Source organism: Lissotriton helveticus, chromosome 5_1, assembly GCF_964261635.1.
Source record: "Lissotriton helveticus chromosome 5_1, aLisHel1.1, whole genome shotgun sequence".
Taxonomy (NCBI): Eukaryota; Metazoa; Chordata; class Amphibia; order Caudata; family Salamandridae; genus Lissotriton; species Lissotriton helveticus.
The window spans coordinates 2,056,737,131-2,056,755,181 of NC_136065.1; the positions used below are offsets into that span (position 1 = coordinate 2,056,737,131).

General features: G+C 45.5%; 2 long non-coding RNA genes across 3 annotated transcripts in view; one reads left to right on the forward strand and one right to left on the reverse strand.

Annotated features, from left to right (window-relative positions):
- Positions 1-702, forward strand: part of LOC144756284 (uncharacterized) — a 540,171-nt gene extending 539,469 nt beyond the window's left edge. For both annotated transcript variants that reach the window (XR_013595113.1, XR_013595111.1), the window contains one exon: positions 85-702. This is a non-coding gene — a long non-coding RNA (uncharacterized LOC144756284). The remainder of the gene's footprint in view (positions 1-84) is intronic.
- The window catches only part of LOC144756285 (uncharacterized), a 217,150-nt gene that overhangs the window by 120,027 nt on the left and 79,072 nt on the right, over positions 1-18,051 (reverse strand). The gene's annotated exons all lie outside the window — the stretch shown is intronic.

Here is an 18,051-nt window from a genome sequence, read left to right on the forward strand (position 1 = left end):
AATGCTTTTAGCAATGAAAAATAGCATGTTTTGTGTTTAACTGCTCGATATTAATTCTTGTTATTTCTGTTTTCCTCCTCTTAGATTGACCATGTTGGAAGGAATGAATGAGTCACAAACCACTGAGAGAAGCTATGAGCACGGAGCTGGGTGTTTGTTCTCACAACCGCACTCTCCATGACTTTTATTTTGAATGACTCGAATTCGTGTTCTCGCTCTTCTTTTTTTCACTTGTGTCAGAGGAAGTATATTCAAGTATTATTAACCCCTTAATTGATAGATCCTTTATTCTCTGATCACCTGTATTCACACCTACTCTGAACATTGAATTAGGATGTGATGTGACCTGTCCCAGATTTTATACGTTTATTTGTCTAGCTGTTCCCCAGTGATAGCGAGCTTATACATTGACCTATTTGTTTTGACACAGAGGGCACTATACCCATTACTCTGCAAAATGCATGTAGCAGCATTTGCCTAAATGTGTATTTTGAGGTCACATATCTCTTCAATAATGTAATAAACATAAAGAGAAAGCCATTTATTATGCCTGCTCAGTGAGCACTTATTTACAATTTTCTTTAATTTATTATCAAACCCACGTAGCCTCTGGATGATGTTGTAAATCCAGAGTCTGCTGTTTATTTTCATGAATCAAAAAGCGCTCATGGACGTGACTCGGGACCGTGGTCATGTGACCAAGAGCTTGTTTGCGCAAAACGCGTCTGTTTTTTGTGCTGAAATAAATCTACTTTATCGTACCTGGATCGGTGTGGCTCTTACTTTCCTCAACTTGCAAAGTTGTCCTTTGGATATATATATATATATATATATATATATATATATATATATATATATATATATATATATATATATATATATATATATATATATATATATATATATATATATTCACGCTCCAAGGTTGTCCACCATGTGAGTAGCACGCGAGCAGCAGCTTTATTTATGTGTAGGTGAGGACGGGGATCCGCTTGTAGACGCCGCTCCGTAATGGATCTGCCCGACGCGTTTCGAAGCTCCATCTGCTTCTCTTCAGGGGCTTTAACGGAAGCGGTGTGCGCACCCGCTACACTTCTCCAATTATATAACTCGCCCGTCGATGGGAGGCTCCAGTGAGACTTCTGGGAAGTGTAGTACGGAAAGCACACAATCAAGTCCTGTATGGACTCCACAAGTGGGCCCGTCCTCGATTCCATGTACGGCTGCTACTGTCATGTATTCCTATCGGTTCTGAATCGATCCCCCTATTCCTGACCCTATTCTAGTTAAACAAACCAACAAGTTAACTAGTAGTCAGCCCATGAGGCAGAAAACCCCCATGATGTAGATACCGTTATCTGACGCAGTCACACTACGGCACAGGAACGTGTTATCTGATTAGGTCATAACGCTTGCGATCTAATTAGACAAGCGATATTCCTCCAGCCCCTGATAAGGCATACGGAGTTCTCATAACAAATCAAACCTATGACAACCTGGGCAAAACCCTGCGGCCATTGTTTTGATTTCACAGAGAACTTTAGTAAAGAATGTACTAACGAGCAAGTCGTATGACATCTTTATTGACGTATCTATGTCCATCCTTACGTCAATCTCGGCACCTTAAAGGCATAAATATTACCGATCTTGCCCTATGCAAAACACACGCGTGGTGACGAGACGGAGCAGCCATACTTGCCGAAGCCGAGAGCAGAGCAGACCCCGCTGGCAGCAGCCCCGCCTTTCTGACGCGCTGAGAGACGCGCTGCTTTCTCCTGCCGAGAATCCAGCACCGGCGTTTCTGGGCAGCCCTCGCAGGCAGCCTGGAATATCGAGACCAGAGAGAGAGATACCATTCCTCATTCATCCTAACTTCCAGGTACGGAACTGAATAACCCCTCGCAGAGAATTCTTTAGTTATTCACTTGGCAAAAACAAACTTAACTTAAACTGTAACTTTCTATTCCCGCCCACGCATTAGACTTAGGTCAGGTACACGGGGTAGGCGTATTTAGAAACACCAGTTGAGGACGTTTAGTCAAATGTATATGTGTATGTAAATATATCTTATTCATTTTAAACATCTTATGGCTTAGAAACCATATCAATGTTTTTACAGTATTACTTTATACTATTGCTTTTAATGTATGCACTTTACTTAACTATAAGTATTGCAATAATATCGATCCATTTCTCTTGTACGAGAAAAGAGACTGATCAATAAATAACACCTTTTTATTGAACACGCCCGTCTCTTCCTTTTCTCTACATTCTGATGAGACTAAGAATGCACGTACTGACTGAGTAAAATAATTTGCCTTTTGTTCACACGACTCTCGAGATTGACTCTTGATTAGGGGAGAGCAAAGTTGTCATGTTCTATGGTTGTCAGAAACTAAATCCCTTCTTGTCTAATCAGGGAAGTTAATTCCTCCTTGAACATTCGAGAAAGTTTCTAGCGAACTCTGAGCTACGCTGGCAAACCCAAAACTTAAGTCTAGTATCGACAGTAGTAGACCTAGTTAACGTCTGGTCTAGGCCTTTACTGCTGTAGGTATTATTCCAATGCGCAGAGCCTATTGGGAAGATAGGAACTACACTACACTACTTCACTGCCGTGACCCCCACGTTAACGGGGTGGTGCATACTCTGTGGCTGGACTGCCGCATATAGATTCACGCTCCAAGGTTGTCCACCATGTGAGTAGCACGCGAGTAGCAGCTTTATTTATGTGTAGGTGAGGACGGGGATCCGCTTGTAGACGCCGCTCCGTAATGGATCTGCCCGACGCGTTTCGAAGCTCCATCTGCTTCTCTTCAGGGGCTTTAACGGAAGCGGTGTGCGCACCCGCTACACTTCTCCAATTATATAACTCGCCCGTCGATGGGAGGCTCCAGTGAGACTTCTGGGAAGTGTAGTACGGAAAGCACACAATCAAGTCCTGTATGGACTCCACAAGTGGGCCCGTCCTCGATTCCATGTACGGCTGCTACTTCACTGCCGTGACCCCCACGTTAACGGGGTGGTGCATACTCTGCGGCTGGACTGCCGCATATAGATTCACGCTCCAAGGTTGTCCACCATGTGAGTAGCACGCGAGCAGCAGCTTTATTTATGTGTAGGTGAGGACGGGGATCCGCTTGTAGACGCCGCTCCGTAATGGATCTGCCCGACGCGTTTCGAAGCTCCATCTGCTTCTCTTCAGGGGCTTTAACGGAAGCGGTGTGCGCACCCGCTACACTTCTCCAATTATATAACTCGCCCGTCGATGGGAGGCTCCAGTGAGACTTCTGGGAAGTGTAGTACGGAAAGCACACAATCAAGTCCTGTATGGACTCCACAAGTGGGCCCGTCCTCGATTCCATGTACCGCTGCTACTTCACTGCCGTGACCCCCACGTTAACGGGGTGGTGCATACTCTGCGGCTGGACTGCCGCATATAGATTCACGCTCCAAGGTTGTCCACCATGTGAGTAGCACGCGAGCAGCAGCTTTATTTATGTGTAGGTGAGGACGGGGATCCGCTTGTAGACGCCGCTCCGTAATGGATCTGCCCGACGCGTTTCGAAGCTCCATCTGCTTCTCTTCAGGGGCTTTAACGGAAGCGGTGTGCGCACCCGCTACACTTCTCCAATTATATAACTCGCCCGTCGATGGGAGGCTCCAGTGAGACTTCTGGGAAGTGTAGTACGGAAAGCACACAATCAAGTCCTGCATGGACTCCACAAGTGGGCCCGTCCTCGATTCCATGTACGGCTGCTACTTCACTGCCGTGACCCCCACGTTAACGGGGTGGTGCATACTCTGCGGCTGGACTGCCGCATATAGATTCACGCTCCAAGGTTGTCCACCATGTGAGTATCACGCGAGCAGCAGCTTTGTTTATGTGTAGGTGAGGACGGGGATCCGCTTGTAGACGCCGCTCCGTAATGGATCTGCCCGACGCGTTTCGAAGCTCCATCTGCTTCTCTTCAGGGGCTTTAACGGAAGCGGTGTGCGCACCCGCTACACTTCTCCAATTATATAACTCGCCCGTCGATGGGAGGCTCCAGTGAGACTTCTGGGAAGTGTAGTACGGAAAGCACACAATCAAGTCCTGTATGGACTCCACAAGTGGGCCCGTCCTCGATTCCATGTACGGCTGCTACTTCACTGCCGTGACCCCCACGTTAACGGTGTGGTGCATACTCTGCGGCTGGACTGCCGCATATAGATTCACGCTCCAAGGTTGTCCACCATGTGAGTAGCACGCGAGCAGCAGCTTTATTTATGTGTAGGTGAGGACGGGGATCCGCTTGTAGACGCCGCTCCGTAATGGATCTGCCCGACGCGTTTCGAAGCTCCATCTGCTTCTCTTCAGGGGCTTTAACGGAAGCGGTGTGCGCACCCGCTACACTTCTCCAATTATATAACTCGCCCGTCGATGGGAGGCTCCAGTGAGACTTCTGGGAAGTGTAGTACGGAAAGCACACAATCAAGTCCTGTATGGACTCCACAAGTGGGCCCGTCCTCGATTCCATGTACGGCTGCTACTTCACTGCCGTGACCCCCACGTTAACGGTGTGGTGCATACTCTGCGGCTGGACTGCCGCATATAGATTCACGCTCCAAGGTTGTCCACCATGTGAGTAGCACGCGAGCAGCAGCTTTATTTATGTGTAGGTGAGGACGGGGATCCGCTTGTAGACGCCGCTCCGTAATGGATCTGCCCGACGCGTTTCGAAGCTCCATCTGCTTCTCTTCAGGGGCTTTAACGGAAGCGGTATGCGCACCCGCTACACTTCTCCAATTATATAACTCGCCCGTCGATGGGAGGCTCCAGTGAGACTTCTGGGAAGTGTAGTACGGAAAGCACACAATCAAGTCCTGTATGGACTCCACAAGTGGGCCCGTCCTCGATTCCATGTACGGCTGCTACTTCACTGCCGTGACCCCCACGTTAACGGGGTGGTGCATACTCTGCGGCTGGATATAGATTCACGCTCCAAGGTTGTCCACCATGTGAGTAGCACGCGAGCAGCAGCTTTATTTATGTGTAGGTGAGGACGGGGACTGGAGCCTCCCATCGACGGGCGAGTTATATAATTGGAGAAGTGTAGCGGGTGCGCACACCGCTTCCGTTAAAGCCCCTGAAGAGAAGCAGATGGAGCTTCGAAACGCGTCGGGCAGATCCATTACGGAGCGGCGTCTACAAGCGGATCCCCGTCCTCACCTACACATAAATAAAGCTGCTACTCACATGGTGGACAACCTTGGAGCGTGAATCTATATGCGGCAGTCCAGCCGCAGAGTATGCACCACCCCGTTAACGTGGGGGTCACGGCAGTGAAGTAGCAGCCGTACATGGAATCGAGGACGGGCCCACTTGTGGAGTCCATACAGGACTTGATTGTGTGCTTTCCGTACTACACTTCCCAGAAGTCTCACTGGAGCCTCCCATCGACGGGCGAGTTATATAATTGGAGAAGTGTAGCGGGTGCGCACACCGCTTCCGTTAAAGCCCCTGAAGAGAAGCAGATGGAGCTTCGAAACGCGTCGGGCAGATCCATTACGGAGCGGCGTCTACAAGCGGATCCCCGTCCTCACCTACACATAAATAAAGCTGCTGCTCGCGTGCTACTCACATGGTGGACAACCTTGGAGCGTGAATATATATATATATATATATATATATATATATATATATATATATATATATATATATATGGCTGAAATTTTCAGGAAAATGGAACATTTTGTTTCTGAGCAGCCCCTGAAAATTTGGGGGGGTTCGTCAAGGGGGGCCGAGAAAAAAGGGGGGTCCCAAAACGTGTTTTTAACATTGAGTTTTCCATAGAGCGGTTGGCCTCACTTTTAGCCCGAACGGCTGAATGGATTTGCACGAAACTTGGCAAAATTGTAGGGACTGGTAGCCAGATGTGCCTTTGCTAGGTCTCAATATATGTGCTCCAGTGGATTTTGAGAAATTAACGTTCAAAAAAAGATATATATCTGTAACAGCGGACCAGGCAGCGCTCCGGTTCGCGGACTTTACGCGTTACGGAGCTTTGTGAAGCGAAGCTGATTGGTTCTCCGGCGTCTGTAAACATTCCAAACAGTCCGTAGCGGCCGCCATCTTGTCTCTCGGTAGGATCGAGAGACAAGAGGAGGCCAAAGCGAAGGGGCAAATGACCATAAGGGGGCATAGTAGATCCTCCCTGACCCTCTAGGTTTGATGTGGAGGTTTTAAAAGGGCCCCGCGGGGCAAAAAAAAAAAAAATCATAATAATCGAACGGCTGAATGGATTTGCACGAAACTTGGCAAAATTGTAGGGACTGGTAGCCCGATGTGCCTTTGCTTGGTCTCAATATATGTGCTCCAGTGGATTTTGAGAAATTAACGTTCAAAAAAAGATATATATCTGTAACAGCGCTCCGCTTCGCGTACTTTTCGCGTAACGGAGCTTTGCGAAGCTGATTGGTTCTCCGGCGTCTGTAAACATTCCAAACAGTCCGTAGCGGCCGCCATCTTGTCTCTCGGTAGGATCGAGAGACAAGAGGAGGCCAAAGCGAAGGAGCAAATGACCATAAGGGGGCATAGTAGATCCTCCCTGACCCCCTAGGTTTGATGTGGAGGTTTTAAAAGGGCCCCGCGGGGCAAAAAAAAAATAATAATAATAATCGAACGGCTGAATGGATTTGCACGAAACTTGGCAAAATTGTAGGGACTGGTAGCTCGATGTGCCTTTGCTAGGTCTCAATATATGTGCTTCAGTGGATTTTGAGAAATTAACGTTCAAAAAAAGATATATATCTGTAACAGTGCTCCGCTTCGCGGAGATAAAATTATCTCTGTATTACCTAGCTGTTGCTAACACCAGTTTGGAACCGCTAGTAGGAGATAGCGACCATCTTGGGCCCCACTTTGCATGTCAGTGATATTTATCACTAAAGCCTCACGTGCCAACGTATTTTCTCTGCATTTTATACCCTATGCCGCATAACAGGTCATGTGACTTGTTTATAAAACTTTTCATTGGTTCATTTTACTTTTGGTTTCCTAATGATGGAAGGCTTGATCATATGACCTAAAAATAACACTTTTCATTGGATGAAAACTTTTTTTTTTCCCAAACGATGAAAGCCCCACCTTGTTTCTGGATGTTTCACACTGAAGCTGGCGTCACCATGAAAGCACCACCATCTCGTGGCTCCGTCGTGGTCATTCCGCGAGCAATCATGGCAGCCGCTCCCCACCAGAAGCCTGCAGGAGTCGGGGGACCCCAAAACTTTTGTTGAATCCTCAAGGCGGAGGGGACGCTTTCGAGAATGGGGTCCAAGACCTAGCAGACAAGCGTCCGATTTCCAAGGTGTCCCAGGGCCATTTCAGTGGACTAGGCCCAAAAACAAAAGAGCCTGCCGCCATTTTGAGAGTCCTGTGGCAGCCGCCTATCGCTGCACTGCAAGAGTGGGCGCAACTAAGCTGAATTGCGGCTTTTGACACAGTGGACCAAAAGCGGACGGAATGGCAACTGAAACGGTAAAGGGGCGCCCCACTACAACAGACGAGACTCCACCTGGAGAGGCCCGTTCACGCCGCCTCCCCCCCCGGGGCGCCCCACGCCGTTATTCGGAGCAGCATTGTAGGATACCAAAACCAGTGCGGCAACTTACTGGACATCACCTTGGTGCCATCGTTCTGCTGCCTTGGAACTATTCGCACAACAGTTTGCTACTGATGACCCACCCCCCGCGACGCCCCACGCCGGATGCCGAAATCAGTGCGGCACCCAGGCAACATCACCTGGGTGCCGTCCAGAAATCTGGACGTTGTGCTGCGTTGGGACTATTCGCACAGCCGACCGCTACTTCGTTGTTTTTCCCTAAAAATGTTTATATGTTTTTACTGTTTTTGTTTTGTTGTATATATTTATAAGTTATTAAAGTTTTATAATCTTACTACTTTGTTGGAGTGCTATATTTTTTTAATGTGACACATAATTGTAAAAACTTTGATGTACAAAGAGTCATCCCTGGAATCTTCCGCTTCAGGCTCGGTCCCCTCCCCAATCACAATACAGGATGGTTTTCAGATAGTAGGAACGCGTGTGCTGTGACGGATCTCATCGAGTGTGGGCCTTGATCTACTATAACTCCTTTGAAGAGGGGTGATTCTTTACAGCTGGGGCCATAAACTACATCTGCAGGGCTAGCTGATAGCCTAGGACCGGCCTGGACAATCGGACACAGAGGAAAAGGAGTGTCAGAGGGTGCGGTAGTGAATAGGGCGAAAGGGAGGTGTCGGGCGGGCACAGGGTGTGATTCTCAGGGAAGAGCAGCGCAGATGGGGGGAGGTTTATTACCCATGCATAAGACAGAGAACGAGGGTGACCAGTGCCTGGGGGAGATGCTTGCGAGGGTGGGGAGCCATGCTAAGGATCGACAGCGTGCAGAGAGTGGGTCTGGTCAAGGCATCTAAAATGACTGCCGTGCACGACAAAAGTGTGGCATTTGAAAAAAGGCAAGATGGCGCAGACAATGTTTTTCAACACTTCCTGATTTCCTTCGAATCGAACGTTAACAGACGTTGGGGCATATTACCAAAGTTAAGCAATATTTATCCCTAACGATGCTTAGCAACGAATTTTTTACCGCTAAGCATCGTCAGAAATTATCGCAGATAAACCTTGCTATTATCAAGGTTTATCGCAAATGCCATAAAAAACGACCGCAATGCATTAATATCGCTGAAAACTCAGCGATATTCATGCATTACCGAGCTAATGCTCTTAGCCATGTTATCCACCTCCCATTGGATAACATGGCTAAGAACTGCTCAGGGCAGGTGGTAGCTTTTGGAGATATTTGCGCTTAGCGCGAATATCTCCAAAAGTTGGTGATAGGAGATAGCGATGTTAGCGACTGTTTCCAGTCGCTAACATCTTGGCATGCCCACTTTGCATGTCGGCGTCAGTAGCGGACCGATGTGCGAATAGGCCGAAGGCAACACAACGCGCCAAGATCCGGATGGCACCGAGGTGGTGTCCAGCAAGTTGCAGCACTGGTGTGGCCATCCTACAATGCTGAAAGTCGGCGTGGGGTGCCCCGTTGGCCTGTGAGTTCGCGTCAGTAGCGGACCGATGTGCGAATAGGCCGAAGGCAGCACAACGCGCCAAGATCCGGATGGCACCGAGGTGGTGTCTAGTAAGTTGCCGCACTGGTGTGGCCATCCTACAATGTTGAAAGTCGGCGTGGGGCGCCCCGTTGGCCTGTGAGATGGCGTCAGTAGCGGACCGATGTGCGAATGGGGCCAAAGGCAGCGCAACAATATTTTCGGAATAGAAGACACCACAAGGCGCTGAGATGCCAAGATCCGGATGGCACCGAGGTGGTGTCTAGCATGTTGTGGCACTAGTGTGGCCATCCTACAATGGTTAAAGTCGGCGTGGGGCGCCCTGTTGGCCTGTGAGATGGTGTCAGTAGCGGACCGATGTGCGAATGGGTCCAAAGGCAGCGCAACAATATTTTCTGACTAGAAGACACCACAAGGCGCTGAGATGCCAAGATCCGGATGGCACCGAGGTGATGTCTAGCAAGTTGCTGTACTGGTGTGGCCATCCTACAATGCTGAAACTCGGCGTGGGGCGCCCCATTAGCCTGTGAGATGGCGTCAGTAGCGGACCGATGTGCGAATGGGGCCAAAGGCAGCGCAACAATATTTTCTGAATAGAAGACACCACAAGGCGCTGAGATGCCAAGATCCGGATGGCACCGAGGTGGTGTCTAGTAAGGTGCACTGGTGTGGCCATCCTACAATGCTGAAAGTCGGCGTGGGGCGCCCCGTTGGCCTGTGAGATGGCGGCAGTAGCGGACCGATGTGCGAATGGGGCCAAAGGCAGCGCAACAATATTTTTGGAATAGAAGACACCACAAGGCGCTGAGATTCGGTTAGCACCGAGGTGGTGTCTAGCAAGTTGCTGCACTGGTGTGGCCATCCTACAATACTGCTCCGAATAACGGCGTGGGGTGCCCGAAGGGGGGGGGGAGGCGGCGTAAACGGGCCTTCCTAGGTGGAGGCTCGTCTGCTGTAGTGGGGCGCCCCTTTACCGTTTCACTTGCCATTCAGCTGAGTTTTGGCCGCTCTTGATGCTACAGCGACAGGCGGCTGCAACAGGACTCTCAAAATGGCGGCCTGTTCTTTGGATTTGGGCCTGGTCCACTAAAATGGCCCTGGGACACCTTAGAACTCGGACGCTCGATTTTTTTTTCCTTTCCTCTACATGCAAAAAAAGGTAAATGCCCGGTACGTTATACGCTTCATCTGCCACGATGTACTCTCCAGAGGAACCGAAAAAAAATATAGTTATGGTAACTATACCATGCATCGTCATATGGAGAGGTGGCACCAATTAATTATAGTGCTGCATAAAAGAGAGATTTGGAGGAGAACCCCCGACCTGCCAGTACATTCATCAAAGAAGTGGCACTGACAGCATCAGAGGCAAGAGAAACGGTCCCAAATATTTAGAAGAACTTTGGAAAGATTAAAATGACATGTTTAGATTGTGGCAAATTAATTTCATGTGGACAGATGAGTGTTACTCTATAAATACAGCATATGAACATCATCATAGTCGATGGTTGGTAGAGACATTTTGACTATATCCTGGACCTGCCCGTCCTCGCCCAAAATGGCGCCGGAATAAATGGGACTCGTAACTCCTTGTTGTGTACTGGTTGCAGAACCTTGAAATCACGAGATACGTATGCAGTTTTGAAGCACATGGCGGGCGGGGACGAGAATTGATTGAGTATTTCGACATCCCTATTGATATTAAGTTCTGATGTGTTATTGATTACTGTACTATTGAAAGTTCGAATTAACGTCACGCATGGTACTTGCCCGCAAATGTATATCTAGATAATTTTATTGTAACTGGCCCTGTCGTATTTTAATTATAAAATGTACGTCCACCGATTCCGCAACTGTTAGACACCTTAGTTCTTGCAACCTAATGGCCCGCCCGTTACGTTCCTCTACAGTGTAAATGTCTACTCATCATATACGATTACAGTTTGCTCCGTGGCCGGCCCACGTGGTTATAGGCTCGTATTTGTATAATGAAATTTTCACAATAAAGGTTTTTAAAAGAAAACATGGTAGTAGTGTATACATTGGTAAAGTTTTTAATAATAGTCACTGTTTTAGAATCATTAAAAGGCAAGTGAAATAAAGCAGACCAATTACATGAAGGGTAAAAGGTATAATACGCAGGAACGCAGTAAAGATAAATGGTCAAGGGCTGTTGTGTTTTCTACTCCTGCAACATAAAGTGATCGATAAGAATCTCATATTCAGGCGTATCGGCGACTAAGACAGCAGGTCGACCCTCTTTTGCTCAACGGCTCCGTCATGGGACGAAGAAACGCCCTTTTTCTCGAAAAAAGAATATATTTTACTTGCAGGACAGTTGTAAATTTTCCCGGAAAGTACATTAGCCTGGAACATTATAACATATATTTAAGAAAAAATAATGTTCTGAAGTAATAAAAAGCGTAATTTTTAGGTCATATGACCAAGCCTTTCATCATTAGAATAAGAAAAGTAAAATGAACCAATGAAAAGTTTTATTAACAAGTCACATGACCTGTTATGCTTACGTTACGCGCTGCGCGTCGCGCCCCGGATGACTTCCGGATGCGCTAACGCGGCGCGTCATATGACGCATTACGCGACAACGCAGGTCCAGAATATAGTCAAAATGTCTCCACCAACCAGCGGTCGGAACACAACCCCTTTTAGCAGGCTAAATAGTTCTGTTAAATGACAACAGAAGGGACAGGCAACAAGAACCATCAGTCAAAGAGGGGAGGGCTAGTTCTTCTCTACCGGGTTACATTGGGGCGCTACCGGAACTGATCGAATTGGTAGTCTACAGTGTTTCTGGATGTTTCAGACTGAAGCTGGGGTTAGCATGAGAGCACCACCATTTCGTAGCTCCGTCGTGGCCATTCCGCGAGCAATCATGGCAGCCGCTCTTTATCGTTATTTTGGGCGGGGTGGGTGGCGGAGCCGAGCTGTATTGCAGCCATCATGGTGTGGAGTTCAGTTCATCTCACTAGTTTCGTATTTGTCATGAGGGGTTGTTCTTAATGTTTCTATTTTAGCGAGGTCAAAAAGAGATCCCATTAGTGGCCTACTGATTTTGCTCGATTCCTTTTGTTTTTTTACACGATTTTTCGTTATCTGCAAAGACTAAACAGAGTATTGCGACTCTGTGTTTGTTTGTAAATAGAGAATGAACCAAAGAGAACCAATTCTAAAACAGTAAATGCTTGGATAACAATCAATCAAATGGAGAGAGAAGCAGGCACGACGTATTACAACGGGGGCAAAGGCCTGCGTTAACTACCTTTCACTATCTGCAAAGAGAGAGTACTCCTAATAGAAATGAGGGGGTGGGGGGCAGCATTCAAAGCAGATCAGTGTGCATAAACACGAAAATGTTTTTACTTACCACGTACTTGACATTCGACAGCTTATGATATTTGCTATTAAAAAACCATTGAAATTCACTGAAAAAACCATAGGTTATAGACCATATATAGTTAGGAATTAGCATTTACAAAACCTTGAAAATTCACTGAAAAAACCATAGGTTATAGACCATATATAGTTAGGAATTAGCATTTACAAAACCTTGAAAATTCACTGAAAAAACCATAGGTTATAGACCATATATCGTTAGGAATTAGCATTTAAAAAACCTTATTTTACCCACACAAAACCATTGAAATTCCATATATAGTTAGTTGCACTAACTATATATTGCGCACCCGCAATCCACTGCTGATGATGTCACATATTACATCATTCATGACATGGTCAGTGACATCACTGATGACATCCCTGATGACATCTCAAATGACATCACTGATGACATCACTGATGACATCTCATTTGACATCAATGACCACATCACTGATGATATCATTCATGTGACAATACAATGCATCTCCTCACATTTTAATATAACCTCTGTTTCACCCAGTGTTAAATACAGAGTATAATTTTTGAAACCATTGACACACCAATACTAGTTACTACATACGCACTCACTGATTCCTACGTCTACACACACCTTCACTCATTCACCCATACAATCATTCATACATACAATCACTCATCTTTACAACACTATCATATGCAGTCATACACCTATACAGACACTCACAGTCTGCCACTCATCCATGGAGTTACTCACACACCTAGTCAGTCCTGTAAAGAATCAATGACACTTCCATTTTCTTGTCTATACAGTTAAACATAGAGCACCTTACATTTTCAAACATATACTAACACATACTTACCTTCTTATACAATCATTGATACAAGTACACATTGATCTGCACAGAGTCATACACCTCCCAGCCAGCCACACACACACTCAGTCTCCCATACAAATACTTGGGCAATCAATCAATAACCCATATAGTTACTCATATAGCTACTGATCAACACATGCAGCAGTTTATAGAACAACAGACATAATGATGCACAAATTAAGACAGTTTAGTCACTAACCCATGCACTCAGTGAGACACATTTAATCACTCAGTCATACAGTCAGTCATGCACCTACTAAATCCTTCGTCCAGACACTTACACATCCACTCATTCTTCAATATATAAGACATATTTAAACTTTACAGAAACAAAAAATCACTGGATGTTGTTATCAGTCATGTCATCAGTGATGTCATTTGAGATGTCATCAGTGATGTCATCAGTGAGGTCACTGACCATGTCATGAATGATGTAATATGTGACATCATCAGCAGTGGATTGCGGGTGCGCGATATATAGTTAGTGCAACTAACTATATATGGAATTTCAATGGTTTTGTGTGGGTAAAATAAGGTTTTTTAAATGCTAATTCCTAACGATATATGGTCTATAACCTATGGTTTTTTCAAGGTTTTGTAAATGCTAATTCCTAACTATATATGGTCTATAACCTATGGTTTTTTCAGTGAATTTTCAAGGTTTTGTAAATGCTAATTCCTAACTATATATGGTCTATAACCTATGGTTTTTTCAGTGAATATATATGTATATATATATATATATATATGTGTGTATATAAAACTAATCTTCGCGAAATTTTCAAAACTAGTGGCCTGCTCTGGTCAGCTCCTGTCCTGAAAGTTTCGGGGTGATTTGACAAGCAGGGGCTGAGAAAAAAGGGGGGTCCCAAAACGTGTTTTCCCCATCTAATTTTCCATAGGAAACTTTAGACACAGCTACAGCCCGAATTGCTGAACAGAATTACACCAAAATTGGCAAAAAGGTAGGTCTTGTTTCAGAAAGAGCCCTTTTTGTTAAATGGTGTAAATTCGTTTAGTAGTTTTTTAAATATTAAATGAAAAATACCTTTATTTATCTGGGCATAGCCTAACCACACATCTCATCGTGAGATCTGATTGGCTGTCAGCACTTCATCCAAGAAGTGTTGGCAGACATCTTGGGACCAATATACATGATAGCACCTCATTAAAAAGCATTGCAGTGAATGGAAGGTTTTGAGGGTTTTGAGAACGTACTTAGGGTGATAAGACTTTAGTTACATTATAAATCATTTGTTGATGGTACCATACTAATTTTAGAAATTGTAGTGTGTTCTAAGGTGATTTTGCCCTGAGAAAAAGCCTTCTGCTGGGTTTTCGTGAATCATGTGTGAGAGAAAACTATGTTCTGATACTTTTCCCACAGAGGTTTGGATGGTGATCTGGAAGCTAAAATGAGAGCATATTTTCTGTAAATTCACATTATCTTTCTCAGTCATGTGAGAACGAAGTCTGACATTCTCAGTAAAACATGTACGTCCAACAAGGGCAGCGACTGTCAGTTGATTCCTTTGTGTTCTACTGCAGCTTCCCAAAGTGTTCTAATGAACAACTAGAGCGCTAACATTCTTTCTTATGACAAAAGTATTGCACACCTGAAGCCATCTTGATTGGAATAAAGTGGTAACTCTTAAAACATTTAATTTAAAAAGGACCAAAATGAGGTGGTTCATTTTGCCATAGAAATTATGATTAGTGTTGCAGAAAGAAAAATGAGGGCACATTTTGAGTGACTTCTTAAATCCTCTTCTATATCATTACAAAATTCTGACATGCAGATGGAAACATGCACTTTCAATAGCAGCAGCATACTTCACTGATGAGAAGTAGCCTTACTACAGTGATCTAATGAGCAACTAGAGTGCAAACATTCTGTATTTATGGCAAATGTGTGACACATCTGAATGCCTTCTTGACAAAATCAAAATAAAAAACTGAAAGTATTTCCAAAGGAGGAGACTGTAGTAAATGAGGAAATTAGGAAACTTCATAACAAATAAGTCTCCTAAGATGGCCACCAGAGACAAAAGAGCCCAAATGTAGCACAAATATCACCCAGATGTAGCCCCTGTATAGCCCAATGACAGAATGTCCCAGAGTGTTCTAAAGAACAACTAGAGCAATAACAGTATTACTTATGACAAAAGTATGGCACACCTGAAGCCATCTTGAGTGGAATAAACTGATAACACTTGGAGATAGATTAAGGGACTTCGCCCCGCACAAATGGCCTTTCATAGGCAGGCCTTGCGTGTATTATTAAAACACTTTATACTAATGAAGGAACCACTGATTTTCAACAATTTACCACGGTTGGGTTCAGCACAGTACACTTAATTAAAAAGTGTATCCACTATTAAAACACTACAGTGGGTGCCTTGAGGCTACATCTGTGTACACTGAGCATTTACAGTTCCCATCACAGCGAGATTGACTCAGCCTTCCAGGCATCAGAGGTCGATATAATGGGTACAATTGATTTGGGCAGTAATAACACCTATTATTTAAGAGCTGGACACAATTTAGTCTGCTGTGTTCTGTATGATAAATGGATATTACATTTACTCACGTGCCCGGTGAGCCTGGAGGACTGGCCGGCAGCTCTGCTGTGCCATCTCGCTGTGCTGTGGGCTTCCAGGCGCCTCCTTAGCCCCAGAGTCTCTGTAGCTCCAACCATTGGCTCTGTCATTTCTGGCAGTATCTTCATAATTATACCTTTTGCTTAACGTTCAAAGTCGAGAGGGTAACCCCGTGGGACCTTGCCAAATGCCACGGCACCCCCAAAGGGAACACGAGAGCAAATAAATCCGGATTATACAGAAACAATGGGAAATTATTTCCACCGCACAGGAGCAGAGAGCACTGCACTGCACTGCACTGCAGGCAACTCAACCCGAGCATGCTGGGATTGGGGACCCGCTGAGAGGATTCGGGAAGCCAGGACAGGAGCGGAGCACCCGGGGCCTGCGTCTGTCAGCAGTGATGGCAGATTAGACACTGATTGCTGCAGAGGGAGCACTCACGGGAGGCACGTTATTAAACTGAGTATTAGACCATATAATTGTTTCTGTGCGGAGCACAGGCACCCGCATAATCTATGTATTCATGCAATGACCCAGGCACTAACACATGTAGTTCTACAATCAGATGTGCACTATCCATGCAGTCTTCTAACCACTCCACACTACTAATTCACTCCTCCAATTACCCAGATAGTACCCATGCAGTCCAGCGATCACACTGTCACTTTCCGTGCACTCCTCCAATCATCCAACCAGTACCATGTCCTTATCTAATGACTGCGCCAATACCCAAGCACTTATAAATTCACCATACACTCTCCTTGCAATACTCCAATCATCCAGTCACTACCCATGTACTCATGCAATGACCCAGACATGAACACATGCAGTGCTGCAATAACATGTGCACTATCGATACAATCCTCTAACCACGTATACACTGCTTATTCACACCTTCATTTTCCCAGGTAGTACCCATGCAGTCCAGCAATCACACTGTTACTCCCCATGCATTTATCCAGTCACCCCGCTAGTACCATGTACGAATCCAAACACTCCATTAATACCCAAGCACTTACAAATTCACCATACACTCTCATTGCAGTACTCTAATCTTCTAGTCAGTACCCATGTACTCATGCAATGACCCAGACACTAACACATGCAGTGCTACAATAACATGTGCACTATCCATGCAGACCTCTAACCACTTATACACTGCTCATTCACATCTTCATTTTCCAAGGTAGTACCCAAACAGTCCAGTAATTGCACTGTCACTCCCCATGCACTCCTCCAGTCACCCAGCTAGTACCATGTCCTAATCCAATCACCCCATTAACACCCAAGCACTTATAAATTCACCATATACTCTCCTTGCAGTACGCTAATCATCCAGTCATTACCTATGTTCTCATGCACTGCAGACACTAACACAAGCAGTGCTACAATAACGTGCAGTATCGATTTAATCCTCTAACCACGTATACACTGCTTATTCACACCTTCATTTTCCCAGGTAGTACCCATGCAGTCCAGCAATCACACTGTTACTCCCCATGCATGTATCCAGTCACCCAGTTAGTACCATGTACTATTCCAATCACTCCATTAATACCCAAGCACTTATAAATTCACCATACACTCTCCTTGCAATACTCCAATCATCCAGTCACTACCCATGTACTCATGCAATGACCCAGATATGAACACATGCAGTGCTACAATAACATGTGCACTATCGATACAATCCTCTAACCACGTATACACTGCTTATTCACACCTTCATTTTCCCACGTAGTACCCATGCAGTCCAGCAATCACACTGTTACTCCCCATGCATTTATCCAGTCACCCAGCTAGTACCATGTACAAATCCAAACACTCCATTAATACCCTAGCACTTACAAATTCACCATACACTCTCATTGCAGTACTCTAATCTTCTAGTCAGTACCCATGTACTCATGCAATGACCCAGACACTAACACATGCAGTGCTACAATAACATGTGCACTATCCATGCAGACCTCTAACCACTTATACACTGCTCATTCACATCTTCATTTTCCAAGGTAGTACCCAAACAGTCCGGTAACGCACTGTCACTCCGCCATGCACTCCCCCAGCCACCCGGCTAGTA